Genomic DNA, 27,642 nt, shown 5'->3' on the forward strand with positions numbered 1-27,642 from the left:
GGATCACCACCCCTCATACATTTCAACAGATGGTGATAGAATACACATTTTTGCATTTTACCCCAGGACAGTGTTTTCTCTTTCTGTCTTCTTCTTCCTTCTTCTGCATGGTTTCAGGTAGTAGTTTCTGACTGGACAGTTAATGCTGCACAGTGGGTCACAGCAGTTTGGTTATTTAGTGAAAAGTATAAATTAATATAGGTGTTAGTTCTCTATAGAATTTTTTAACTTTAAAAAACCTTGTAACTAGCTCGATACACCTCCACTTGCTGGCTTTTAGCTGGTGGCTTGACGTGTTGCAGAACTCTCTGTACTTTAAATATGATTTATTAAACAACCAAGCCCAAACTCGAGAAAATTCACCTCCTTCATGCTTTTAATCCTGACTCTGCTTAAAAACAAAAGAAAATTAAGACAAACCACTAATTAGGTGGTTCACTTACCTCATTTACAAGTGACTCCATCACTTCCCTGGGCAGCCCATTCCAATGCCAAATCACCCTGTGAATAAATTTTTTCTAATGTTCAGGATAAACCTTCCTTTGGTGCAGTTAAGGCTGTGTCCTCTTGTTCTGTCCCTGTTCCCTACAAGAAGAGCTCAACCCCCACCAGGCGGCACCCTCCCCTGAGCCTCCTCTTCCCCAGGATAAACATTCCCAGCTCCCTCAGCTGCTCCTCACAGGACTTGTGTTCCACAGCTTCTCCCCTGTTGTTCCACAGCCACTGTTCCTGTTCCAGTGCAGCTGCAACCCCTCCAGTGGTGCTGCTCCCACTCCAGTGCTGCTCGTCTGTGACAATGTGAGGACATTGTGACACTGAGCAGAGACATGGTACTGTGGGGCCATTGTGACATTGAGGGGACAGATGGAACCCTGGGGCCATTGTGACACTGCAGGGCCTCCTGGAATTCTAGGGCCATTGTTACACTAAGGGGACACATGGAACTCTGGGTCCCTTGTGATACTGAGGACACACATGACACTTTGGTGCCATTGTGACATTGAGGGGACACATGGAACCCTGATGCCATTGTGACACGAGGGGACATGGAACGCTGGGGCCACTGCGCCACTGCAGGGCCTCCTGGAAGCGTGTGGCATTGTGACACTGAGGGGACACATGGAACCATGATGCCATTGTGACACATGGAAACCTGAGGTCATTGTGACATGAGGGGACACATGGAACCATCGGGCAATTGTGACACAGCAGGGGCTCTTGGAACCGTGGGACCATGGTGACACTGAAGGGACACATGGAACTGTGGGGCCATTGTGACACTGAGGGGACACATGGAACCGTGAGGCCATTGGGAAACTGCAGGACCTCCCAGATCTGTGGGGCCATTGTGACACTGGTGGGCACATGAAAGCCTGAGGCCATTGTGTCACTGAGGGGAAACAGGGAATCCTGAGCAATGGACATAGGATCTGTCCCCACATGTCCCAATGGCATTAGGGTACATTGTGAACCAGGATCAACTAACACTCAATATTTCTGTGGCTCTAATGTGCCAGGTCATCGGATCCACACCATCCAAAAGATCCAGTTTTCCCGTCCCTCTCTCTGGCTAGAGGCAGGGCCCCACTAGCCATGGTTATTATTTCTTTCCTGGGGATACATGCTGGAGGTTCCTTCAAGGGGATCGGACAGATCATCCTCCCTTCTGTAATACCCAACACCTCAGTCATGGGAGGCTGAGGCTACCTTCACTTTAGTGGAGCTCCCTCAGTTTGTGTTTCCCCCCCTGAGCTGACACACCCGTGCTGCCAGGACAGAAGTGGGTTTCCCATCCCACCTTCTCATGTCTTCCCCATGGTCACACAGAAAGAACCACAGGTGAGCTCATGGGTTGTACCTTCTCTGTCTAGCTGGGGGATACTGGGCTCTGATTTTGGGGCCTGTGACTCACACTGGTGCTGCACTGATTTTCCTCATCTCCTCCCTCATCTCCCTCATCTTCTCTTGGAGGCCCTTGACCATGGCAGAGACAGGAGCCTGCATCGGGCCATTGATCATACTCCCAAAATTTCTAAATTTGCTGGTGACAGAACCCACTGTCTCTCAGTTGTTATTAGCATTAATTGTTTCAGTAAAGGTGGTGTAGTGAGATGGCCCCAGGTTTGTCAGATTCCATCTCTGCCCTGTGCACCTGACCTTGTCAGGGTCATTGTCATGCTGTTTGTCCCTCCCAAAGAGCACCTCCAGCACTGCCACTTCTCTCGGCTGTTGGATCCCTTCCTCAAGGGTCTTCCAAGGCATTCTATGATGGTGCTCCTGCATTCTGTCTCTGTGGACAAACCTCTCTCTCACACTCATTAAAAGTCACTCCCAGAGGGAAAGGAGGCCTGGCTCCCTTACAAATACCTGCTCCACACCTGAGTCCTGGGTCAAGAGTCCCAAATTCCTTGCCTCAATACCATCCAGTTGGACGCCTGTACCTATAAGGTCCCAGACCCAAAGTAACCAAGTTTTAAAAGCCTCACGGCCCCATCATACAATGTCTTTTTACAGATTACAGAGACTTTCATATGACAGGGACTCGGTGATGATCTCAACCTCTGGCTCCCCTGCTGTTTGTGCATGCCCTCCTTTCTTATCCTTATCAACTAGGTGCTTTGTTCTCATCCTAGATTTCTTAGTTTCCACAGGGGTGACTGCTGCTGGCTACAAGTGCTCTTGCAGTACATTTGGAACCTGGACAGATGTAATGTCTGTGGGTTCCACTGCTGCACCATCAGACTCTCCCTCTTTAAGGCAGGGGGAGGGTTTCTCACCAGCTGGAGCAAGGTACTCCTTCAGCATCTGGCTCATCTCATGTATCTCCTTCATTGTAATCCCTACCCACTCTGGGTGGTTTCTTTCTGAAGTGGGCTGTGGGGCAAGGTCAGGCTCTGGGGCAGGGTTAGGCTCTGTGGAAACACCCCTAGTCTCTGGAACAGGGTCAGTCTCTGCAGCAGCATCCCGATTTCCTGGGGTTGTTATCCAAGTCAATGTCCCCTTGTCTCTGAATGTTAAACAGAACAGGCAGATTAGCAACACCAGCCACTGTATGATATCATTAGCATTTAGAGTGGATTTGAAGCCTTTGAAAACTGGTGGGGTGGACCTAAACAACTGGGTGATGGGTTGGGAGAAAATTTCCCCTGCTCTCACTTCCTCACATTAAGTACCATTATTGAAGTAATCCCAAAAACACACAGATAGAGTGTGATAGCTCTAAATCCATGTACTTACCTTCCAGAGAGAGTTAAAAAGCCATGAATTCCTCACCTTATCAACCCACAAAATGAATTCTATAATAGTCTCAGTACCCTTAGTGATAGCACCCGTGTTGAGATAAGGGGCTGCAAGTGGGAGAGATGTAGCTGTGACCACGTGCAGCCCGAGCCAGGGTAAGCTGGACACCATGGTGCCACCTAAAACACAAAATCAGGTCACACAAGAACTATTATTCCTTTTCCAGCCTTTCCACTCAATGCAGACAGGTTCCACCGTCGGGTGCCAAAATCACTCCTGGTTTGAATAAAAGACAGGTGTGTGCTAGGAAAAGCAGGGCCTTCCCTTGAAATGGAGAAAGCAAATCCCTCCCTCTGAATTAGTACAATTTTGAAATTAAGGGGCTCTCAGACCAAGATATGGGGATAGGAATGACAGTTCTTTACCAGTATATCTAAGAAGGCAAACAGAACAACAACTCTGGAATTAACAAGAAGCAGAACAGGAACCCAGTTCCAGTCCTTCTCGGCCTCAGGCACTTTCCCCTGTGCTGCAGTCACCGTCACCGCTGGCAGTGAGCGCTGGCAGGTTCCCGGTGGACGGGGCAGATGTGACGATCCCGGCACCTGCAGGGGCTGGGGGTGATGGCAGCTGTGTTCCAGATGGGAAGGGATGGATGAGAGGCAGGATGCTGGGAAAACAGCAAGCTGAAGCGGGAGGGCGTCCAAGCAGGGGTGCAGGGTCCAAAACAGAGAGGCAGCTCCTGGCGTTGGGATGGTGGGGGGGTAGCAATGACCTTTCTGCTCCGAGAGCCAAAAGCGAGCGAGAGCCAGCAACTGCCCCCCACCCTCCTTTACCTGCTTCCAATCTCACCGTGTTCCCCCATTCCCTCCCCCCGCCCTCCGAGAGAAACTCCCAAAAAAACAGGGATGCCCTCCCTGGTGCTAGGACCTAACCATCAGTGCTTCTTAGCGTGTCAATGGGAAAAAAATTCCACAGGCAGAAAGGAAAGGAAAAACCAACCCCCAACAGACGCTTATCCAGTTTTTCACTGATTTGAGGTTTATCAGCTGTTGCAGACACTGGGATGATGGTATAATGTTTCAATGTTTGGTAATAATCTAATTTTACAAGTGTTTTTAATTATATCTGTTATCGGAAATGTTTTGGATTGTTATATCAGAATTATTCCCAGTTACTGTAAGTTTTTGGTTTTACTACATGTATTGTTTTGTTTTGAACTTCCTTTCATGGCAAGAATCATGCATGCTGTTTTTAAAACAAAGAAGGGGGAGTTAGCTCCTAAATATTTACATATTTACAAAAAACATTTTGCAATATTTATACAAAAAAAGTAAAATTTTTAATGTAAGGCTCTTGAATTGAATGTACAATGACAAAGACTAATTAATTCATTAACTTAAGGAGAAGGTATGCATGTGTTTTTATCATCAACAACTTCAAAGTAGTCACCTGTTTTTTCAGCCAAATATCAATTGCCTCCAAGAAAATGAAGCCCAGTGAGAAGAAAAAGAACCTAATCACCATGCAGCCTTCGTGGCCAGAGCAAAATCAGAAGTACGACTGCCAAGACATAGCTGTGTCTGGAAATTTACAGGCAAATTGCCAAGGAAAGCCTTGTGTCATCATCACGGTATAGTGTTCCTACAAACCTTCTTCAGTAATTCCCTGTTCCAGGATCCAAGAGCACATTCAGTGATGTCAAAGATTAACATTTCAAGCTAATTGACTATTTGGACTTTAAAACAATGGTCATTTATTCCCATTTGCCTAGGAGACATTGGACATTATTCTTTTGTTTTCTCATGCTGTGAAACCCTGTGTCAATGACCTGATAGAATTTGCTAAGTTTTGTTGATTGTAATCTGTCGTTTATGTATCTTATCCCATATCTAACAGATAACCAGTAATAACCTTAATGAGATAACACCCTCACAAGAGAGAGCTATTTTATCATCAGAACATATGAACCTTCTTTGAATTAATGAAAAAGGGTGAGATGTTGCAGTCAGGTAGACAAATTCTAAAAGAAAGGCTTCATAAAATCAGGTCTTGCTCTCTGCTAAATTAATAGCTAGCCTGTCACTTCTTCTATGTGCAGCTAAGTTACTTGATTGTTTCCATGTGAAAACAATCTTAAGCATGAAAACAATTAACACAACAAGCTATTCTCGTAAGAGAACCATTTGCACCTGCAAGAAATAAGAAATCTGTCCTGCTGGGGACAAGGACGTTCATTCCCTTCCAGGAGCCCAGTGCCCGGCTGGGGCTCCAGGGCAGGGGGTCCTTGAGCAGCTGCCCCAGAACCTCCGCCAGGGTCTCCCAGCGCAGCCGGAGCCGCTCGGCCTGGGGTCCCCAAAGGCCTCAGCCAGCCCCAAGTCCCTGCCAGGAACCCTCAACTCCCTCCAAGCCAGCATCCCCCACAGCCCCTGCAAGTTTCCCCCCATGGCACCGGCCGTGGCCGTGTCCCCACATGTCCTCACCCATGGCTGTGTCCCCACCATGTTTCCATCACTGTCCCCCACATCTCCATCCATGCCTGTGTTCCCCCATGTCCCCACGAATGGCCACATCCCCCTCCATGTCCATGTGTCCCCATGTCACTCTCCAGGTCTGTGTCCCACCATGTCATTGTCCCTCCATGTCCGACCCATGTCTCAGTTCAGTGTCTTTATTTTTACCCCAGTGTTGGATGTTTTAAAGGGAAGAAGAGAAATGAAAAGGAAATCAAGGTCAAAAGAAAAGAATTTCTGTGTCTGTGCAAGCTGAAGATCCACGTGCTTGGGAGGGAGGGAAGAACATTTTTGGAGGAGTTTCCACCCCACTATCTCCAAAATCTTGGTCTTTGCCTGAGTTCATCACCATTTGGCTGTGGAAGACACCCTTGGGTAATAGGAAATCAAAATCCTGGAATCACTGAGGTTAAATGTAGTAGTTTTGGTTTATTAATTTGAGTTTTTTTGTTGTGAGAGAGGATTAAGAAGTAGACAAAAAACAGGTTTTACTTTAAAAGGTATAAAGAGAAATTTTATTACTAGAAACTATAAGAAAAAAACCCTTAGAAGAAAACTAAACTTTTTTGTTTGTTGGTTTTATTTTTGTGGTTTTTTTGACCATCCAACACCAATCCTCCAATGGGGGATGGAGCTGGAGCAGAGCACGAAGCTCTTCCCACACTCAGGGCACTCACAGGGCTTCCCTTAGTGGAGCCTCCGTTGGTGTCGGGTCAAGTGAGAGCTCTGTGAGAAGCTCTTCCCACACTCAGGACACTCGTAGGGCCTCTCCCCAGTGTGGATGCGCCGGTGCAGGATGAGATGGGAGTTTTGCTTGAAGCCCTTCCCGCAGTCGGGGCAGCGGAAGGGCCTCTCCTCTGTGTGAATCCGCTCATGTAGGAGGAGATTGGAGCTGGTTTGAAACCTCTTCCCACACTTGGGACACTCGTAGGGTCTCTCCCCAGTGTGGATGCGCTGGTGTCTTCTCAGGCCAGAGCTCCGTCCAAAGCTCTTCCCACATTCCAAGCAGGTGTAGGGCCGTTCCCCTGTGTGGATCACCTGGTGCTCCATCAGATGAGAAATACTCCTGAAGCTCTTCCCACATTTCCCACACTCATATGGCCGTTCTCCAGTGTGGATCACCTGGTGTTCGATCAGCCTGCACCTGTAGCTGAAACCCTTCCCACATTCCAAGCACTTGTGGGGCTTCTCCCCTCCAGGAGGCTTCTCCACCAGCTCTGAGCTCTGCCTGGATCTCCGGCCGCCTTCCCGGCTCAGGGAGGGTCTTTCCTCCTCGCAGCTCCCTGGGCTGGGTTTGCAGCCCCTCCTCAAGAGAGATCTCCGGGGCTTTTCTGCCTCCTCCATCCCTGCACACCTGAGGAATGAAAATTCCTGGTTTAGCGGGAAATAACAAGAAGAGAGCTCCATAAACTGGGTGTTCCTCCTCGCCCAAGTTCATCTCTGGAAGTCATTGAGCATCTTGTGTCTGTAATAACCTCCCAAACACCAAGATTCAGACCCAAAATCCTCCAAACTTTAAGACACGGATCAAAACCTCCCCAAATATCAAGATTCAGCCAAAATCCCTTCCAAAATTGTGCTGGTTTGAAAGCAAAACCAGTGAGAGACTCCAAGTCAGAAATACAATTTGATAGGAAAAATGATAGGAGAAATAAAATACATGCAATAGTACAAAAGAAAACAACTGACAGAATCAGAATACAACCTGACACCCCGCTAGTTAGGGTGGTGGTAGCAGTCCTGATGACGTGGTCTTGTAGTAGTGACGCTGTAGAAAGGTCTGGTAGCTCTTGTCCTCAGGAAACCAGTGGGTAAGGGCTGCCTTGGTGTTCCAAATCTCAGGTTTTATCTAGGTAGGAAAGGCTTGGCTCCTCCCCCTGGCTGGAGCATCTCCCAGTGGGATGATGGAATTTTATCAGTCATGCAGGGGGACTCAATGGCCCATTAACAGAAGATATCTTCCTGGAGGAAGTATGGGTTGTGGAAAAGATAAAGAACACTGCCCCACCTGGTTTTAACAGATGGCCCATTAGCAGAGGATATCTCCCACAGAGATAAGGATCCCTGCCCCACAGATGGTGATAGAATACATACTTTTGGTCACATCCTGTGACCTAAAACACATCCCCTGCTCGCCAGGGCCTTGAGGAGCAGCTGTCCAGCTGGGCCAAGGTGTGCCAGCAGCTCCAGCCATGCTGGGGAACCTTTCCAGCTCTGGGCCCTGCTGTGCAGGAGGGTCCCTGTGTGAGCTGGGGCCTCAGCCACTCCTCTCTCCACACTCGCCCTGCTGCAGCTCCACCATCCCGGCCAAGAAGGCGCAACTCTCCCTCGCCCCCAGGGAGCCCAAGGACCGTCTGGTTTGACAGCTCTCACACACGGCCTCAGCAGCAGCAGTCGCCCAGGAAAGCAGAGCACCAGCCCTTCCTGCCTCCCCCATGGCCCCCCAGCCCGGCCGTGAAGTGGAAGCCCCCCGAGATCCCCCCACCTCCTCCCCTGCCCAGCCAGCCACCCTGGTCCAGCTAGGACTGAAACTGGGCCAGCCATGGCAGGACTTGGGCCACCAACAGCTTGGGACATCTGCTCCTCTCTACAAATAACACGTGTTACCTATGGAAAACATCCAGAGGCCCTTTTCATACTGTTGTGCCTCCAACAGGAAGGGCTGAAGATTCTTCCCATGCCCTGCCTCATCCTTTGCTGTTTTGATTTTCATACACCTGGGTGCTGGCTGAATCTCTTCAAAGAACATTTTTAACACTGCATGTTTTACCCCACCTATCGAGGGAAAAAAAATAAAAAAATTCTTCACTTCAGACTTCATTTTTGGTGTGCTTGGCCACTCACATTTTGAGCAATTAATTTTCCATGATACCTCTTGCCTTTTCCTTACTATCAATAAAAAGTACATCTGGACATGAAAGTCACCACTATTACTGAGATTCACCTCAAAGCCCAGAGGAGAATCTGGCACAAAATATTCTCCCTGTGTACTCTACAACAAGAAATATTCAGAGGAAAATACAGTGGCAGCTGAGACTTGTGGAACTCCCAGAATACTGAGCCTGCAGAGGAGGCAAACAGCCCTGGCAGTGCCTGAGGGGACTTCTCCTCGCAGACTCCTCTCAAAGTGTGTCACTTCATCAGGAGAAGCCTTTCAAACCTTTGCCTTTCCTTCCTCCTGTGTTAAAATGTAAGGCTCCTCTTGAGAAAATACTGAGCTACAAACAGTTCTCCATTCCTCAACAAAGCTACTCAGGTGCTCAATTTAAGAAAGAGCAAAACTAAAGGTGGTCAGAAAATTCCCATCAAGGCCTATTTGCAGAGAAACCCCATCATATGGGAGCAAATATTTATTAGCATCAGTTCACTCAAAAGAAACCCAACCCTGTATTGAGCAGTGTTTTAAACGAACTTGAATTCTTTTTCCTCACATATCAGCTGAACTGGTTTGCTCCTTTTTTGTCCTAGAGAGAATATCATAACAATTTACTCTTGACAGGACTCCTTGGGTGGCCCCCAGCCCTGGCTCCTCACCACGCCTTGCCTGGGCTGTTAACGCAGCCTGTCAGCACCACCTGACTTTGGCAGCCTGTTCAGACCTCGGGCACGGCTGGTGCCACGGTCCCCTCTGGCTCCTGGCGTGTCCCTGCTGCTGGAGGAGCCCTTCTCGTGCCGCTGCCTGCGTTCAACAACGCCGGTCCTACTGCCCAGCCAAAGAGAGACCAAAATCACTGCTTTGAGCAGCTCGCTTGAACGAGTTGAACACTTACTCATCTCTAACACAGACCTCTTAACATCCACACACCAACACCAGGAAGTCACCTCATCTACAGAGGTCAGGAGCCTGAGCCAACACAAGGTCGACATTCAAGCACATCGAGTTTTTAATTTAGTGGAAGCACTCACTCGTTCACAAGCCTTACTTGTCAAACTGGATTGTGCGATGCTATTGTCTTGCTTGTGTTAGAGAGAAACCAGGGAGAAATTAGCTAAGAAACAAGAACCACACCTGGGGCTCAGGCTTGGCAGACAAAGGGAGCAGGGCGGCACCTGCCCGCTTTGCCCGAGTCCCTGCTCCCACTGGACAAAGGCGGACGCGGCTCCGTGCGGGGCGAGCCGGGCGCTCCGTGCCGGGGCCGAGCGCTCGGGCGGGCGGCGCTCAGGATGCTCGGGCAGCGCCGCGGGCCGGGCGGGCGCGATGGAGCCGCCTGAGGGCTGGGACCCCTCCGGGCGGCCGGCCCGGGGCACGCAGTGGCTGCTCAGCGCCCTCGCCCACCGCTACGGGCTGGAGCGCGGCGTGGAGAACGAGATGGTCGTGCTGGCCAGTGGCCCGGAGCAGTCCCTGCAGGAGATCTTCCAGCAGCGGGACTGCACCGGGCCGGGCCGCATCCCCGGCGAGGAGTCCCGCACGCTGTGCCGGGCGCTGGGGCCGGAGGAGGCGGCAGAGCCCGAGGAGTGCGCGGGGCTGTGGGACGGGCTCTGGGCCGAGCTCACCTTCCGCCAGCTCCACGCGCGGCTCTGCGGCCACTTCAGCACCCGTGCGGGGCCGCGGCTGCCGCTGGGCCGGGAGGGCGAGCACATCGAGAGCCACATCCGCCCGCGCAGCCCCCGCCCAGCCTGAGCGGCGGCCGCCGGGGCCCTGCTCCCGAGAGCGCTGCGAGGAGATGGTGGCGCTGGAGCGGGCCGAGGAGCGCATGGCCGAGCTGCAGCAGGAGAAGGGCAGCCTGCGGCAGCTGCTGGAGGACGTGCGGGTCGCCCTGCAGATCAAGCGATGCGCGGTGCCCGGCGCTGCGGCTGAGTCCGGGCCGGCTTCTGCACCGCGCTCCCGGCGGCGCCTCGGGTGGCCCCGAGCGCTTCAGGAGAGATGCTGCTCTCGGAAAGTCAGTGTTTAGAACCCCTCCACCTCCGGACTGAGACCGAAGTTGCTCGTTCATCCTCGGCATTAACTTTCTAGCAAAGTTTAGTTACAAGGGAGGCTTTTAGGAAAAATGTATGGCATCGGTGTGCCATTAAATATGTTTGTGATGAGCACTGTTCAAAGTGTCGGGGAGTTCACCTTAACAAACCCACGTGTACAACGCTGCTGCTGCTTCTCCTGCACGTGCAGCCAGGATGTGCTGATAGCAGATGCTGGGTATGCACTGCTGCAGGATTTTTCCTGAAGTAGGAAAGAACTTTGGGATTCTTACCTCCACGAGCACATGCAGTGCCTCAGTCATAAGTGCATCAGATATATCAGAAGTATGTCTTCTTCAGAGTGTGGTCACAAGGGTTCAAAGTTGGAGCCAGTTCTGCGGGCAGGCTGATGAATAGTCTGGGGCTCCTCTGCAGAGCCCCATTCATTCTGAGGCTGCTTTCTGCTGGTTCTGCTGAACTGGCTCGAGTGAAATAGACACCCAATTAACAACAGTTCAATTACTCTGGCATGAAACAGTGGGGAACAGGCAGAGCAGTGAAGGGCAGCATGGAGCAGTTGTTTTGGCAGCTCTGACGAGGTCTGGTTTGATACAGCACTCACAGAACTCTGCTCCACCTGTGACACTTCCACTTGCAGAAGATGACTGTTCCTCTTGACAATATCCAGCAAGGCAGGTCAAAGACACTTTTACCATTTTCATCTTCAAAAGGGAGAGGAGATCAGCAGCAAACATGAAGTAACCAGTCAGAGATCCCGGGAAGAAACAAAAGAACAAAGAGTATAGGAAAAAACAGGTGGAGCAGTGATCCTTATCTCTGTGGGAGATATCCTCTGCTAATGGGCCATTGAGCGCCACTGCATTATTGATAAAATTCCATCAACCCATTGGGAGATGCTCCAGCCAGGGGTGCTGCCCGATGCCCCAAACAGAACACAAACTAACAGAGTGTCAGTTTATGCGGTGCTTTATTCAGGGCCTGGGGAACCTGCGGACTAGCGTTCAAAGTCAGGGTCCCACAGTTCCCTTTTTCGTCAAGTTTTTTATACCTTTTTACAAAGTAGTCCACGTGCAGAGGTACACATTCTTCAAGACAATACAGATACATAAATCTTGTAGATATCATTCCTAAAAGTTATAAATTTTGCATGCTTGTCTATTCAAAACTATAGGCTACCCCCCTTTAATTCCCCCTTGCATGTTTTCCCATCACCAGAACCCTTTATTTATTATTATACTTCAGCCTTATCCTGAAAGTTTCTAGATGTTCTTATATGCTCCACTAAATTCTTTAATTATCTTTAATTATTGTTTCCACAGTCCCCAGCTCATTCCCAGGGCTGGTTCCCAGGGCCTGTCCGAGAACTGCAGTTTTCTAAGCCTTAGCATGACTACTACTATATCTACATTAGTCCTTTTTCTCATTATTTCGGTATCAAATTCGTAGGTCCTCCCACATAAGTCCACGCCCAGAATATCCCAGTCCAAGAGTCTGTCCAAAAATTTGTGTGTTGGTTTGAAAGTAAAACCAGTGTGAGACTCCAAGTCAGTAATACAATTTATTAGGAGAAAATAGAAAAAATAAAATACATGCAATAATATAAAAGAAACAACCACCAACACAGTCAGAAATACAACCTGACACCCTGTCAGTCAGGGTGTTGGTAGCAGTCTGTATAAATGGTGCCTGCAGTCCTCCTGGATGACAGATGTGGTTCTGTTGAACCAGTGCTCCTGTAGAAGGTGCAGTTTTCCTCTGAAGGTCCAGCGATGATGTAGAAAAGGCCCGACTTTCCTCTGGGATCCAGTAGAAAGGTCTGCCTTCACGTCCCAAACCCCAGTTTTTTATCTAGGTAGGAAAGGCTTGGCTCCTGCCCCTGGCTGGGGCATCTCCCAATGGGGTGATGTAATCTTATCAGTCACACAATAGGACTTAATGGCCCATTAACGGAATATATCTTCTGGAGGAAGGATGGGTTGTGAATAGATAACGATGATCATCCCCCGATCTTATCAGATGGCACATCAGCAGAGGATATCTCCCACAGAGATAAGGATCACCACCCCTCCCACATTTTAACAGATGGGGATAGAATACACATATTTGCATTGTACCCCACGACAATATTCCAACTCCAACATTTCTGATGCCGTTCATGGGTCTCACTGAGGGACACAACTGAGAAAGTGTCCCCAGGTTCCAGTGTGAGCAGGAAATTGGAGGCAGAGATGACAGGTGGTGTGGGAAATGCAGGCACAGAGAGCTCTCAGGGCCTTGTGCAAACAGTCTCAGAGATTGCGATGGAAACAAGGTTTGACCTAAGACCTTGGAGAAGGCTTGGGGAATCAGAACATTAAAAGGAAAATTGATATAAAACAAGAATATAAGTTTTTGTTTTAGAAGAAATCTCTTTTAAGCAAACAGAAATATGCATTCTGTAAGCAAAGCAGTATGTTAAGTAAGATAGTAAAAGTTTGTAAAGTTTAGCAACAGAACCTGTTATAAAGTTAGAAGTATAAGATATATCAATGTAGGTTGGTGAAGTGTTATAGGATTGGTTGAAAAATGATGCATTGTGGCAAAGCCATGAGAAGGAAAGCAATTAATGATTGGTGTAAAAGGATGCTGGCAAACTTCACAGAAGTATTTGATTGGATAAAATACTAACGTAAGACATTGTAACTAAGAATGAGGCAGTTTCTGATATTATGGCATTGGACGTAACACTTTTAACGTCTCACCCTTCAATGAGACTGACACCATGAGGCCATAAACCATCTTTTACAGTGTCTCTCAGTTGCCTCATCTCTTGCAATATCAATCTCCCAATACACATTTTTTTGACATCAGACATGACTAATGAAATCAATAGGGACTTATGGACACCAGGTCTATCCCATTAAAGTCAATATTGATTAAGGGACACGTGGTCTATCCATTAAAATCAATGGGAATTTGAGGAAATTTGGCCCTAATATAGGGAAATTTGAGTAAATTTAGAGGAAATCTTAGGCTGAATTCTGGGAATTTCCACTCCAGGATCGCAGTGCCAATGCTCTGGATGTCCTGGATGAATTCCTGGAGGCCAATCCCGAATCCCTGATCCTTCACCTGCTGTCCATTCTGGAGCTGTGCCACCAGGTAAGCCCAAAAATGTCCATTTTCAGCCTGAAAGCTGGGAATTCCAAGCCCAAAATTGGGACTTTTAACGCCAAATTTTTGGGACATCAGCTCTGCCCACTGAAGTCAAAGGGGATTGAAGGACACCAAGTCTACCCCAGTGAAGTCACTAGAGGTTTTAGGGACACCAGGTCTACCCATTGAGAGGGCTTGATTGGGAAGTTACTGTTTAAACTTGGAGCACTGGGAAGGGCTAAGGGGGGACACTGGGGTTACTAAGAGCACTGCAAAAAGTGGGGCAACTGGGAGGAATTTATAGAGATAAATGGAGATGAACAGGACTCTAGAGATAACCCATTGAATTTAGGGACAGCAGGTCTACTCTTTAAAGGTAATAAAGTTTAGGGCCACCAGGTCTACCCAGTCAAAGCAATGAGGATGCTTGAGACACTAGTTTTGGGGGACCCAAGGGGGTTTTGGTGATCCAGGTGTGCAAGGGGTACCCAGGTGTATCCAGGTGATTTCTGGGGGTACCCAGGTGATTTTTGGGGCACCCAAGTGGCCTGACTCACCCTGACAGGCCAGGAGAGGATGATGGCCACTGTCCTCCCAGTCGATGTGGACACAGATGACCCTTGGCAGCTGTGGGGCTGTCAGGGGACACCCCAACATTCAGCGGTACCCCAAAAGTCCAGGTGAGGACATCAGGGGTGGGAGGGAGCCCTGAGTTACCTCAGGAGAGGGTGCAGGGCAGGTACAGCCAGGTGCTTTGTTGCATGGGGTTGGTGAAGATGGTATTCTGCAGCAGCTCCAGCTCTGTTGTGGGCAAAGGAGGCACCCCAAAATCTCTAGGGGACACCGGGGGAAATCCCAATATCTTGATGGGGGCACCCAGGTATACAGGAGTTCGGGTCTACCCATTAAAGTCAAAGGGGATTTAAGGAAACCAAATCTACTCATTGAAGTCAATAGGGATTTAGGAACATCAGGTCTACCCATTCAACGCAACAGAACCAACCAGCTCCCACTTTAGGTGAGGGAGGGGCTGGAAAATTTTGGGGATCTCACAAAATTGTGGGAGTTTTTTGGGGAATCCCTCACCTTCCTTCAGCCTTCCAGGGGCCAGTGTCCTTGCTGTAGTTCCTGGAGGGCATCAGCAGCCCCAGGCAGCGTTGCCAGGCCCAGAAGTTGGAGAAGCTGTGGCTCAGCAAGGCCCTGGTGAAAGCCAGCTCGGCCTTGAGGTCCTGCCTGCCCACAAGTGCCTACCAGTGTTCCCAGGTGTGGACTGGGAAAGCACCAGTATAAACCATTAAGCATTTGAGTCACTCCCCAGCTCCTGAGACCTGTGGCAGCAGCTCACAGTATAAACCAGTAAAGCTTCATGCACCCAAACCCATTCCCAGTGTAGTCCTGGGGCTCCCAGGTTTATACTGGGAGGGCACCAATATAAACCAGTAAACACTGGGAGCCACCTCTGAGCCCGTGAGCCCATTGCAGCAGCTCCCAGTAGAAACCAGTAAGCACAACCTGAAGTCACTCCCAGTAGGTCCCAAGTTCCATCCCAGTATAAACCAATAAGGCCAGCATCCCCAGAAGTTGCTCCCAGTGGAGTGCCAAGCATCCCCAAGCTCCCTCCCAGTATAACCCTGTACACCCCAGTTTAACCCAGGAAAATCCAGAAGATTTCTGTATAACGCAGTACAAACCACTACAATCCAATCACCCCCAGCACCCCATCCCAGTACAAACCAGTATACCCCAGTATAAGGCACAGTTGGCCAGTAGGTCCTCCCAGCCAGCAGGGGGCACTCATACAGCCCTGCTCCCTTTCCCAGTATAACCCAGTACAAACCAGTAACACTCCAGCACCCCATCCCAGTGGAATCCAGTACAAACCAGTACAAACCAGTACAAACCAGTACAAACCAGTCACAGTTGCAGGGGTCGGCCACCAGGAGGTGCTCGCACAGTGCCAGGTCCTCCCGGCCAGCAGGGGGCGCTGCAGTGTCCATTGTGACCCTACAGAACCAAGGAAACCCCTGTGACACTGCGGGGCCCCATGGAACCAAGAGTCCATTGTGAGACACCTGGGCCACGTGGAGCCAAGGAACCATTGTGACACTGGGGAAACTCATGGGACCAAGGGGCCACTGTGACATTGTGGGGCCTCATGGAACCTGTGAGCCACTGTGACACTGCACGGCCTTGTGGAACCAAGGAGACCACGGTGACACTGTGGGGCCACCTGGAACCAAGAGTCCATTGTGACACTCTGGAACTACAGAGACCATTGTTGAGAGTACGGAACCTCGAGGAGCCAAAAGTCCATTGTGACAGATCCAGGCCTCATGGAACCCAAAAGAGCATTGTGACATTGTGGGACACCATGGACCCAAATCTCCATTGTGACAGTGCAGAACCAAGGGGCCTTTGTGACACTGCAAGGCCTCAGGGAACCAAGGAGTCCAAAGGACTCAAACATTCCTTGCAGGGTTCTGCCTTGGGGAAGGGGAAGCTGCTTGGTAGCACCTTGGCTTTAGCACACACTAATAGAAGGTGTCTGTTTTCAATGGGGACATTAAGGAGTTGTAGATTGCTTCAAAACAGAAAAATAAAAAAGGGGGGGGAGGGGAACACTCCTTTTGGCCTGTGTGCAGCCAGTTCTTCAAGTAAAGCAGGTCCCAGGTGAGTGAGGACAGACAGGATGGAGTTGGGGAATGTGCAGCAAGGTTGTCCACATTGGGTCATACCTCAAGGCACAGCTTCTGTGAGCAGGCCAGACCTGAGGAGAGACCCTGCATCAATATCAATCACAGAATGCTGGAATCACCTCTGCTCTAAGGAGAATAACAATGAAATACACTCTTCAAAATAGGAATGAGTATTTCTTAGAATCTCTTGGAAATATTTCTCCATAACTAGATTTCAAAATCTTCCTAATGAATGGCACCAGGCCAGAGGGAAATCAAGGCAGAGCCATGGTTTGTCAGGATGAGCTTGATCCCAATGAGCCCCGTGGTGCATTTGGAGCTGAGCCCTTGAACCTCAGGGCCTGAGAGGAGATTGCACAAACCTTTCCAGGAGTCCAAGGCAGAAGAAAAACTCTAAGTGTCTCAAAGCATTAATGGGTCTCACTGAAGTCCATCCCCAACACAGGCTCCTCATGGACTCCTTGGAGGAAAGAACTGGATGCCAGGATTGCCCAAAACCCTCTCAGAGAGTCAGAGAGGAAAGGAAAATCCAAACTACCTTTAAAACCTTGAGTATCTCAATGTATTATTGAGACCCACTGAGTGTCAATATAAAGCTCTCAAGGGACTAATTAAAGTAGATAATTGGGGCCATGATTGCATAAACTACTAGAAGAGTTGGTGTCAAAAGGGAACCTCCAAGTACCTTAAAAACTGAAGTATCTTCAAGCCTTAATCAGCCCCACTTAGTGTTGTTACTGACAAAGGCTCTCAAGAGACTAATTAAAGCAGATAATTGGAGGCCATGATTGCACAAAGCTCTCACAGAATCCAAGGCAAAAGCAAAACCCAAAGTCCTCTGAAAAACCTGCAGTCCCTGGGAGCATGAAGGAGCCCCCCAGGGCCATTCCTGACCAAGGCTCCCCAGGGACTCGTCCCAGCACATCCCTGAGGCCACTGGGATGTGGGGGGATGCTGAGGGCAGGACAAGGGGTGACAGTGGCCAGCCTTGCTGGGGCTGTGCCAGGAGGCCCCAGTGGCTCAGGACAAGGTGTCTCCTCAGAGCCCTTGGTGGCACAGACCCTGCTGTGCCCCAGGGCATCAAGACTTGGCTTATCTTTGTCTCCACCTATCATCTCTGCCTCCAATTTCCTGCTCTGACTGGAACCTGGGGACACTTTCTCAGTTGTGTCCCTCAGAGGGACCCATTAAAACTTTAGGAAACTTTGGAGTTTGATTGTGACTTGGAGTTCTTGAGAGGTTTCTTCAGCTCCCACTCAGGGACTGATGCTCAGAGACTCAAACCCAAACCCCAAGAGGGTCATTAAAGTGCTTGTGCTGTGTCTGTGCTGCTGAGATGGGCTGGGCTCCTGTCTCAGAATGTGATCCTGACAACCAAGAAGAGCTTCAAAAACACATTTCTCTTCATGAGCAGCTCCTGTGCACAGCTCAGCAGGGCTGGGGCACTGCCTGCAGCCACCCCGGGCACAGCACAGAGGCACAGAGAGCTTCAATCAGTCAGGGCTGGGAAGATGCTCAGAAGTGCCTGGGGCAGAATCACTCCCAGCCCTTGACACAGGAAGCCTCTGGCTGCAGGACAATGCAGCTGCAGCTCCTGCAGTGATCTCCTAAAGCTGGAACATCCCAATGCCTGCAGACTGTGTGAGTACATTCTCTGATGATCTCTTGTGTAGAGCAGCCAGGGGTGCCCAGGGCTGTGGTGCAGAGCAGGGTCCTGCAGCCCAGGGCACTGTGCTGGGGCAGGGACTCTGCTGCCTGCCAGGGACAGCTCTCAGCCAGCCCTGGGAGCTGCTCCCAGCACTGGGGAACAAGGTCTGGGTGGAAGGAGACAGCTGGTGAGGCTTGGAAGGGTTCTCCTTATGTGGTGAGGATGCTGCATAGTTCAGAACTGCTCCCAGCATAACATTTAACTCCAGAATGTTTCTAGGTAGATTACACAGGGAGCACAGTGAGGCAGGGCCTGCCTAAAAAGGAAAATCGTGATTTTATAATCTACTGCTCTGCATTGCATAGAAGGGAAATTGCATATAGATATTAATCTCTAAGTTCAGTTTGGAAAAAATATAATATTTTTTTCTTGGATTTTAATAAAGCAGGCACTGACAGAAATTAGCCCAGGGTCCCTCACAGGCAGCATCAGTGTCACTTTTCCAGCCTCCTCAGGGTTGCTCTGACATTGCCATCAGAGCCTGCAGAAGCAGAGCTGGGCCTGGGCAGTGCCTTTGCTGGGAGGGGTGTGCAGGGCAGAGCTGAGCCCCCAGGGCTGGGCTGGGCTCTGGCAGCACTGGCAGGGCCCAGCCCTGGGCACAGGGAAGCAGCTGCTGGCAGGGACAGCTCCAGGCAGCAGAGCCCTGGGCAGGCAGTGGGGGGAAAGTGACACCAAGCTGGGCTAGGGTATTTAAAATCTTCTCCAAAGTGAACTATTCCATCATTACTTTTCTTACAGATCCCCACGCCAAGACACCGCAAATGTCCAACAGCAGCTCCATCAGCCACTTCCTTCTGCTGCCATTGGCAGACACGCGGCAGCTGCAGCTCCTGCACTTCTGCCTCTTCCTGGCCATCTCCCTGGCTGCCCTCCTGGCCAACAGCCTCATCATCAGCGCCGTAGCCTGCGGCCACCACCTGCACAGCCCCATGTTCTTCTTCCTGCTCAACCTGGCCCTCACTGACCTGGGCTCCATCTGCACCACTGTCCCCAAAGCCATGCACAATTCCCTCTGGAACACCAGGAACATCTCCTACTCAGGATGTGCTGCTCAGCTCTTTTTCTTTGTGTTCTTCCTTGGATCAGAGTTTTCCCTCCTGACCATCATGTGCTACGACCGCTACGTGTCCATCTGCAAACCCCTGCACTACGGGACCCTCCTGGGCAGCAGAGCTTGTGCCCACATGGCAGAAGCTGCCTGGGCCAGTGCCTTTCTCTATGCTCTGCTACACACGGCCAATACATTTTCCCTGCCCCTGTGCCATGGCAATGCCCTGGGCCAGTTCTTCTGTGAAATCCCCCAGATCCTCAAACTCTCCTGCTCACACTCCTACCTCAGGGAACTTGGGATCATTGCTGTTAGTATTTGTTTAGCTTTTGGTTGTTTTGTGTTCATTGTTTGTTCCTATGTGCACATCTTGAGGGCTGTGCTAAGGATCCCCTCTGAGCAGGGACGGCACAAAGCCTTTTCCACCTGCCTCCCTCACCTGGCTGTGGTCTCCCTGTTTGTTACCACTGGGTTTTTTGCCTACTTGAAGCCCCCCTCCATCTCCTCCCCATCCCTGGATCTGGCAGTGTCAGTTCTGTACTCAGTGGTGCCTCCAACCCTGAACCCTCTCATCTACAGCCTGAGGAACAAGGAGCTCAAGGCTGCAGTGTGGACATTGATGACTGGATGGTTTAAGAAACATTAAACTGCGGGCCAATTTCTGCAATTCACTTGTTATAAAAGTCACCTTTGATTCTTCTTGTTAGTTTGGTTGTTAATCTGTTCTTTTCTTTCCTTTCTTTTAGTCTTTTACTATTGTCTGGAAAGAAATGCCATTGCCTCTGCCATTTCTCATTTTGTTTTCTTCCACCACTATTGCGAACAGAGACTGTATCAATTAGGGGCTGCATTATTCGTGGCTTTAAACGAACTAAAGGATCTACCTGCAAAGCTTTCTCCAGAGATGTCCCATTTCTTCCCTTCTCTGGAGCTGCAGCAGCAATGTCTGTGTGCAGAGCTGGGGTAGATCAGTGCTGGCACAGCAGCTGTGCCCAGCAGCAGCAGCACTTGGTGTTGCCAGTGCTGCTCCCGTGCCTCTACCCCACTGCCCTCCTGGCCCTCGTGTTGTTGCAGGGCCTGAGTGCTCTCGGGGCCGGGCACAGCCCTGGGGGTGGCAGTGCCGGGGCTGCAGCAGGGACAGGCCATGGGCACTGCTGGGGCAGCGCTGACGCCTCAGGCCAGGGCCTGGGGGCTCCAGGCTCCTTGGCCATGCTCTCTCCACAACACTTGGCCATCCCAATGCTGAGCACAGAAAAGCCCCATGAGCAGCCCCAGGCTGGCTGTGGGCAGGCTGTGGGCAAACAGCATGGCTGGTGCTCTGCAAGCTCCCTGCAAGGGGGACACCCTGGCAAAGAGCAGCAGAGCAGGGGCTGATCCATCCCCACTGCGCTGGACACCCCAGGGCAGCGTCCCAGAGCGTCCTCATGCACCTGCCAACAACATCCCCCCTCTGCAGCCCTGGCCTCTCCCCCAGCTCACACAGGAGCCACATCCTTGCAGGCACACACACGGCAGCACTGGCTCAGGAGCCCCTGTTTGCATTGCACACAGCAGGCTCAGCACCCCCATGGTGCTGCTGTGGGGACATGGAGCTGAGTGAGCACAAATGCCATCAGCCCCTGGGGCCAGCAAGGGCTGGGGGACGGCAGGGAAACCACTCAGCTTTGTCGTGGCCTCTGAAGTCAGACAGGAAGTTTGTTCTCATGAGCTGTGAGTTTCCTCTCCCACTGCAGACGCTGCTGGCCAGAGCCAGGGCTGCCTGGCAGCCACCCCCAAACTGCCCTGAGCACTTGCTTTTGTTCACCTTTGCTTTGTTTCATCTTTCCTGATCCAGATTTCTTCCTCTTGCTCATCCCTGTCCCCTCCCTTGCAAACAGCCCATCCCTGTTTCCTCTTGCCCTTCTGGCCCTACTCCTTATTTCGGTTTCTGAGCTGGCACCATGGGAACATTGTTTGGGGAGCAGGATCATCCTCCAAGTGCTTCAGGAATTGTCTGCAGGGTTCTGCAGTGCCTCGTGCTGCTCCCTTGCCAGAGGCTCCATAGGCCAGGGGGGCACATCTGGGCTGCTGTGTCTGGGTGTGGGGCTCCCTGTTGTGGGCAATGAGGAGGGGCTGGAGAGGCTCTGCAGGACTGACAGGATGGGCTTTGGGGCTGTGTGGAGAAGCTGAGGGACCTGGGCTGCTGGACCTTGTGAAGAGGAGGCCCAGGACTCATCCTGCTACTGCTCCAGGGGCGGTTTCAGAGAATCACAGAATCAGCAAGGTTGGAAAAGACCCTGGAGATCAGCAAGTCCAACCTGTGCCCTGACACCAACTTTTCTCCCTGAGCCTCCTCCAGGATAAACAACCCCTGGTCCCTCAGCCACTCCTCACAGCACTTGTGTTCCAGACCCCTCACCAGCCTTGTTGCCCTTCTCTGGACACGCTCCAGCCCCTCCATGTCCATCTTAAATTGGGGACCCAGTACTGGATACAGTACTCGAGGTGCTGCCCAACCAGTGCTGAGCACAGGGGAAGAATCACTGCCCTGCTCCTGCTGGCCACACCATTCCTGATCCAGGCCAGGAGCCATTGGCCTTCTTGGCCACCTGGGCACACTGCTGGCTCATGTCCAGCCTGCTGTCCATCAGTGCTCCCAGGTCCCTTTCTGCCTGGCCCCAGTCCAGCCAATCACTGCAGGGGGTGTTGTGGCCAAAGTAGAGGGCCCGAAATTGATTTTGTTAAACCTCTCCTTCTTGAATTTGGGCCCTGGATCCAGCCTGTCCAGGTCCCTCTGCAGAGCCCTCCTACCTTCCAGCAGATCCACACTCAGAGCTACTTTGGTGACATCACAGTTCCATGAGGCTCTAGAGTGTCACAATGGTCTCCATGATTTCATGAGGCCTCCCAGTGTCACAATTTTCTTTTGGTTCCATGGAGCCCCTGGGTGTCACAAATTCCCTTGTATCCTTCAGCCTTGCAGTGTCACAATGGCACCTTGGTCCATCAAGGGCCTGCAGTGTCACAGTGGATCCTTGGTTCCATGAGGTCTCACAGTGCAGCAATGCTCTCCTTGGTTCCACAGTGTCACAATGGCCTCTTGGTCCCATGGGGCACCATGGTGCCAAAATTGTTTCCTTCAGTCCATGAGTCCCTCTAGTGTCACAATGGCCTCTTGGTTATACGAGGTCCAGCAGGGTCACAGTGGTCTCCTTGTTTCCACAAGGACAAAAAGTGTCACAACTGTCTTCTTGATTTCATGAGGCCCCATGGAGTCACAGGGGCCCCCGAATTCCATAAAGCTCCAGTGACACAATGGACTCTGTGTTTGCACGGTGTCACAATGGACCCCTGGTGACGCAAGAACCTGCAGTATCACAATGGATTCTTGGTGCCATAACACCCTGCAATGTCAGTGTCACACTGGTGTCTGAGTCCCTCTGCAGAGCCCTCCTACCCTCCAGCACATCCACACTCACACCCAGCTTGGTGCCATCTGCACATTTGCTGATGCTGCACTCAATGCCCTCATCCAGATCATCAGTGCAGATATTGAAATCCACGCTGGCTGGCTCTGATCCCTCAGCCATCCTGTAGGTGCCCTGTGATGGCACTCAAGGTGATCTGTTCCATCACCTCACCAGGCACCCAGGTCAGGCTGACAGGCCTGCAGTTCCCCACATGCTCCTTCCAGCCCTTCTTGGGGATGGGCTCACATTGGCACCTCCAGTCCTCTGGCACCTCCCTGCTGAGCCAGCACTGATGAGAAATGATGGAGAGCAGCTTGGGGAGCTCATCCAGCAGCTCCCTCATCCCCCTAGGATGGATCCCATCTGTATCCAGAGACACCAGTGAGCATCTGAGTGGCTCAGCAGGTCCCCAGGTGCTTCCTCCTGGATTACAGGGGTCTGTTCTGCTCCCTGTCCCCATCTCCCAGCTCAGAAGAACACTTGTCCTGAGCTCAACCTGTCTTACTGTCGAAAACTGAGGCAATGAATGGGTTAATTGTCTCAGCCTTTTCCTCATCTTTGGTAACCATATCCCCCCTAATGCACAATAGAGGTTCTCCTTTTCCCTTCTTTTGCCATTAATGTATTTCTAAAATCATTTTTGTTATCCTTCACAGAAGCAGACAGGTTAAATCCTAATAGAGCTTTCACCTCTCTAATTTTCTTTCTGCATGACTTAGCGACATCCTGAAATACTTCTTGAGTTGCCTGTCCCCCTCTGTCCAAAGGTGATTCACCTGCTTTTAACCCTGAGTTTCAGGAAAAGCTCCATGCCCTACTAGGCCACTCATTTTCCTTTCTATCTGACTTTTTGGCACAGAGGGATAGGCATCTCTTACAAGACTTCTTTCCTGAATTGTCTCCATCCTTCCTGGGAAACCTTGCTTTTTAAAGCCTGTTTCCCTTAAAAAAAATCAGTAACTGATTTGGTACTCTCCAAAACTGCATCCTGAATAGGCCACATTCTATTCTCTCAAAGTCCAATATAGAAGTTTTGTAGATGCCTCTCCTTCTTCGAGAAAATATTTAAAATCTCCTTAATTTCATGGTCACTGTACCCCAAACAGCCTCTCAACAACACATCTCCCACCAGCCATTCTCTGTTTGTGAAAAGCAGGACACACAGCTATCCTTGGGAGAAGGAAGAGAAGGAAACCTCCCTAAAGTGCAGCCTGGAAGGTTCAGCCTGGAGGTGAGGAGACAGAAAAGTCCCTGCCAGGGCAGAATGTTGGTGCCCGAGGTGTCCCAGCGTGAGGCTGGGCCATGCCATGGCTCTGTGTGCCAGGAGCCGGCAGCGCTGGGTGCAGGGAGCCCAGGGAGGGCACAGCAATGCTGGGCTGAGAAATGCTGGGGGGGACAGCGAGATGGGCGTGTGCAGCCGGCCAGGGCACAGGAGCAGCACGCACAGGGGGCACAGCCTGCAGGAGAGATGGCCAAGGGCTGGGCAGGGCTGGCAGGGCCAGAGGCACCCAGGCCTTTGTGCCCTGGGCTCGGGCAGGGCCTCTGCAGCCCCACAGAAGGAACTTTCCTGGCAGGGGCTGCACTTCGCTTCTGCCTCGGCCCTCCCTCAGGAGGCTGGCAGGGCTTGCAGCTTGATGACATTTGTCCTTGCTGCCCCTGCCATCCCACTGGCCCAGCAACAGCCCCGAGCCACCCGTGAGGGACAGGCCCTGCTGGGCCAGGCCTGGGCTCAGGCCTTGGCCTTTCTGCTTCCTCCAGCCAGCCCAGGCCTTGCTCAGCATTGCAGTTCCCTGCTCACAGCCTCGGGCTCCTGCAATCCTGCCCTCAAGGATCTGCTCTCACCAGTCCCTGGGGAGCCTTTGGCACTCCCTGCCCTCAGTGGGGCCACTGATGCTCCAAGGGACTTGGAGTTTTTGCTTCTGACTCCTTGAGCAGATTCTTCAACCTTCTCTCAGTGCCTGAGGGTCCTGGACTCAGCCCCAAATCCACTGTGGGGATCATAAAAATACACAAAGTTTTCAGGAGCACCTTGTCTTCTTCCAGTTGTCTTCAAGTTATCAGGGGTTGTGCAGCTGCTTGGAGTCCGTTTGGAGTTTTGTTAAGGAGGAAGGATTTCAAAGTGCACCTTGTTACTTTTTTTTCTTTAATGAAGTGATTATTTTTTTAATTTTTAATTTCAGAAAAGAGAGGATAGAAGCATTCCCCAGGTGATCTTGATGCTGGATGTTTCCTTAAGAGGTCTGGGTACAGAGAAGAATGAGCCCCTTGCAGGCTGACCCTGTTTGGACAACCTGCTCCTCACCCCCAGCCTCACCATGTCTGACATCGCCCACCTGGGACTGACATCCCTGTGCCCTGCAGCACAACCTTGTCCCCTGAGCTCTGCAGCTGGGTGTCCCAGCCCATTGCACCATGTCCCACCTGCTCTCCTCAGGGCTCTGCCTGCACACAGGCCCAGGAGAAATTTTCCTGTTTGTGAGGAAAGAATGGAAAAGCCTGAGCAGGTTTCCTGAACAAAAAACCCCACTGAGGAACCACATGCTCAGTACAGGCTGTCTGGAATGATGTCACCTTTGTACAAGGGACAGTGTGACCAGCAATGATCTCTGTAAGCAGAATTCTCTGCATCTTTCAGCTGAATTCTCTGTCCTTTCCCTGGATCTGTGTTGCAGATGGAAGCTTCTGGTGCCACCCTCACCTTGGACTCCTCTTTTGAATGCAGACAGATGTTCCCAGGTGTGTTAAGCAGATGTTGCTCAATGTTTATGCAAAGCTTTTGTATCCTCATGGAATCAAGGAGACCATTGTGACACAGAGGGGCCACATGGAACCAATGTTCCATGGTGACAATGCAGATCCCAGGTAACCATGGTGACACTGTGGGACCTCATGGATCCAAGGGGCCACTGTGACACTGAAGAGCTCCATGGAACCCAGGGTCCAGTGTGACATTGTAGCCCCTCATTGGAACAAAGGAACCATTGTTGACAGCACAGAAACTCATGGAACCAAGGGGCCCTGGTGACACAGCAGGGCCACATGGAATCAAGGAAACTGTGAGAATCCTTAAAATCAGAGGGTTTTGGGAAAGCTGAAAAAAGCAGGCCTCAGAGACAGCCAACTGTAATTAGAGCTAAGTGGAAAGCATAAGGCATATCAGCAGAGGAATTATATGAAATATAGAAAGCAAGGACAAATAGAACAATGGTTTGTGCATTAACACATGGCGAGAATAACTCCCTAAGCTGCAGAAAAGTATATCTAGCAAGATATCAGGAAGGTCTAAGTTTAGTATTGGAGCCCTGTGCATTGTATTTTAAGGCTTACAAATAGGTATTGTATTTGAAATAAACAAGCATTGTTTTAACCAAAGGTATATGTGTACTTATAGTGGTTAGATAGAACTACTGTCAATATGTTTCTGCTTTTGTGATTGGTCAAAAACCTTTCAAACTGCGTTGTAACATCACGTTCTCTGGCTGTTGCTGAGGATATGAGCTGTTGGCATCTTCCTGCTGTCCCAACCTTGTAATGAGACTGATGCTTGGGAGGAAAAAATAATAATAAAGCAGCTCGAGACACATTCCACAGCAGTCCCATCGCATTTGTGCTTCTATGTGTAAAACCCCTGGCCAGCATTAGAGACCAGTGACATTTAGGAACCTTCTGGAACCAAGGGTCCACTATGACATTGCAGAAACAAGGAGATCATTGTTGGTACTATGGAAGCTCATGGAACCAAGCAGCCATTGTGACACTCCAGGGACGCATTGAACCTGGGAGACCATTGTGACACTCCAGAACCTCATGGCACTGAAGGTTTATTGTGACACAGCAGTGTCACATGGAATCAATTGTCCATTGTGACAGATCCCAGGAGACCATGGTGACACCACAGAAGCTCATGGAACCAAGGATCCATTGTGACACAGCAAGGCCTCGTGGAACCAAGGAGACCGTTGTGACAGTACAGAACCTCATGGGACCAAGATTCCATTGTTATACAGTGACACTTCATGGAACCAAGGAGCCACTGTGACACAGCAGGGCTCCATGGAACCAATGCTCCATAGTGATACTGCAGATCCAGGGAGACCATGGTGATACCACAGAACCTCATGGAACCAAGGGACCAGTGTGACACTGTGGGGCCTCACTGGAACAAAGGACATGGTTGATGGGACAGAAGCTCATGGAAACGTTGGGACACTGTGACACTGCAGAGCCTCATGGAACCAAGGACACCACTGTGACACTGAGGAACCTTCTGGAACCAAGCAGCCATTTCACATGGCAGAACCAAGGAGACCATTGATGACAGAACAAAACCTCATGGAATTGAGGGGCCATTGTTATACAGCGAGGCCTGGTGGAACCAAGGGGCCATGGTGACACTGTGGGGACCCATGGAACCAAATGTTCATTGTGAGACTGCGGGGCTGCTTTAACCAATTGTCCATTGTGATACTGCAGATCCAAGAGACCGTGCTGACACTATGGCAGTTCATGGAACCAAGGGGCTGTTGTGACACACCAAGGCCTTGTGGAACCACGGAGAGCATTGTGGCAGTGCAGAACCAAGGAGGCCATTTTGACAGTATGGACCCTAATTGAACCAAGGGTCCATTGTTATACAGCAGGGCCTAATGGAACCAAGGGGCCATTGGGAAACTGTGCAAGGGCATAATGGAGTCAAGGACTCCACTGATACTCAAACCCACAAGATAGAAACTTCTGAACACAGTTTTGAGTATTTGAAAACAGGTATTCTTTATTACAGCATAGTGGTCACTCAGGGGATCCTTCATCCATTTGAGTGCACTGAATATCAAGTGAACAGTGTTCCTATCACACACAACGATCATCTATTAATGAGTTATCCTCATTTCCTTTTACTTTATTTGACATAGTTGGACCCCTTATCAAAAATTTTTAT

This window comes from Sturnus vulgaris, unplaced genomic scaffold, assembly GCF_052056855.1.
Source record: "Sturnus vulgaris isolate bStuVul1 unplaced genomic scaffold, bStuVul1.hap1 Scaffold_180, whole genome shotgun sequence".
In the NCBI taxonomy this organism is placed as follows: Eukaryota; Metazoa; Chordata; class Aves; order Passeriformes; family Sturnidae; genus Sturnus; species Sturnus vulgaris.